Below are 2,500 nucleotides of genomic sequence, written 5' to 3'. Positions count from 1 at the left end.
ATGTGTCCTAGAAGGCGAACGATTAGATCATAATGGTTAGGTTGCTACAACATAACCAGAATCATTGTTATGCTGCATTTCAATTAATGTGGCAAACGATTAGGGAAGAATCTGCGGATATAGTGTTGATTGCAGATCCGTATCTGGCAACAACCAACGTCAAAGTGTTACGCAATGACGATAACACAGCAGCGGTAGTGGTTAACGCGGACTTACCAGTTAAGGTAGTCAGTAAGGCTCTGAAGGGTTTAATGATAGTTGACATAGGCGATATGCGAGTGGTTAGCGTTTACGCGCCACCTAGATTTAGTATGGAAGAATTTCAGAACATGTTGGATAACACGGTAATGGCCGTAACCGGTATCCACAAATTCGTTATCGGGGGGGGACTTCAACGCTTGGTCAGCAAGTTGGAACAACCAACTTGGCGAGCGTGGAGAAACCCAGAAACGAAGAGGTGAGTTGGTCTTATCAACCTTTGCGCAGATTGACGCAATTTTATTGAACGACGGTAGCACCCCAACTTATGTTGGACCAGGGCGTACGTCAGTAGTTGATCTTACTTTTGCGAGCAGAACCATAGCAAGATCATTTAAGTGGGAGGTGTTATCTAGTTATATGAACTCGGATCATCGTGCGATACGAATAGATCTCGAGACGCAAAGCGTGCGTAACCTGTCCCGACCCATAACGGGATGGAGCATCAAGTATTTTAGCAAAGATATATTTGAAGTTATGATGCAAGCCGCTTTTGAGACCGAGGTCACAACAAGCGAAGACTTAATGCGTATACTTGTCACGGCGTGTAATGCGACGATGACTAAGCGTAAGAGGTACACTCCTAACAAGAGTGCATTTTGGTGGACGCTAGAGATCGAGGCACTTCGCAAAGAGTGCAAACACCGCGATCGATTAGCGCAAAGAGCATTCAATACTGATCTCTATTCTTCTTTTAGGGACGAGTTCAAGGTGGCAAGGAATGCCCTCAAGCGATTGATCAAGCATACCCGACAGAGGAAGTGGAAAGAGTTCCTGGGAACAGCGAACAACGCATCATTTGGTATTGTATATCATACGTTCAAGAAAGTGGCCGAGGGTTCGATTGGACCCCGAACCATGACATTGGACGAGTTTAGGGAAGTGGTGAGCGAGCTTTTTCCTACTCACCCAAACACGGTGTGGTCTGAATATCGTATCGATCAGCCACGAGAGTTTGAAAGGGTAACTAATGATGAGATTCTTGCGGTTGCCAGGAGACTACCCAACAAGAAGGCGCCGGGACCAGATGGTATCCCGAATGAGGCGCTGAAAGTTGGTATGTCGACTGCAACCGATGCATTTTGCAGGGTTTACCAGGGTTGTTTAGAGAACGCGAAGTTCCCAGATGAGTGGAAAAGGCAGAGGTTGGTGTTAATACCGAAGCCGAACAAACCACCAGGGGAACCGGGTTCAGTTCGCCCCATTTGTCTACTAGACGGGGCAGGCAAAGGTTTAGAACGCATCATAGTGCAACGGTTAAATGCACACATCGAGGAGGTCAACGGACTGTCTGACGACCAATTTGGTTTCAGAAGTCGTCGATCAACGGTTGATGCGATTCAACGGGTAGTGGACATTGTTTCGGTAGCTAGAAGTAGAAACAGATACAGCGGACGGTATTGTGCAGTTGTTACATTAGATGTTACTAATGCTTTTAACAGTGCTTCGTGGTTGGCGATTGCAAATGCTTTACAGAGAATTAACACTCCTAAATATCTTTATGATATCATTGGTGATTATTTTAGGAATCGTGTGCTGATGTATGATACCACAGATGGACCGGCAGAGATTGCAGTCACATCGGGTGTACCTCAAGGCTCGGTACTTGGCCCAACGTTATGGAACCTCATGTACGACGGAGTCCTACGAGTTGCAATGGTGGAAGGTGCAAGGATTATCGGCTATGCAGACGATATAGTGTTGTTGGTGGAAGGTAATTGTGTTGATGATATTGAAATTCTCGTTTCCAGCCAGATTCGCATCATCGACAGATGGATGACCGACAACGGATTAAAGATAGCCCCGACCAAGACCGAGTTCATTATGGTCAGTTCCCATCAGAGGATACAGCATGGGGCTATCCGGGTAGGTGATCACGTAGTACATTCGTCGCGCAGCTTAAAGTATTTGGGGATGGTCTTAGATGACCGCCTCGATTACACTTCACACATCAGGTATGCGGTGGAGAGAGCGACGAAGCTATGGACCACCTTGGTAAGGATGATGCCTAATAAGGCAGGTCCGAGTAGTAATGCTAGGCGAGCAATTGCTCTTACTGTTGTGGCGAAGGTCCGGTATGCCTCGCCCATTTGGTGTCATACCCTTAGATTTGCTAACCGTAGACAATGGCTACGTCGGTTTTACCGGCCAGTAGTCCAGCGAGTTATCTCTTCTTTCAGGACAACTTCTCATGATGCAGTCTGCGTGCTTGCGGGAATGATCCCGCTTCATCTCCTCCTGG

General features: G+C 46.9%; 1 pseudogene; it reads left to right on the top strand.

The window, feature by feature from the left end:
* LOC133394777 (large subunit ribosomal RNA) overlaps window positions 1–2,500 on the top strand; it is a 9,179-nt pseudogene that overhangs the window by 4,367 nt on the left and 2,312 nt on the right.

Source organism: Anopheles gambiae (genome assembly GCF_943734735.2).
Source record: "Anopheles gambiae chromosome X unlocalized genomic scaffold, idAnoGambNW_F1_1 X_unloc_48, whole genome shotgun sequence".
In the NCBI taxonomy this organism is placed as follows: Eukaryota; Metazoa; Arthropoda; class Insecta; order Diptera; family Culicidae; genus Anopheles; species Anopheles gambiae.
The sequence above is the reverse complement of the archived record's forward strand: the minus strand, read 5'-3'. Positions and strand labels throughout refer to the sequence as shown.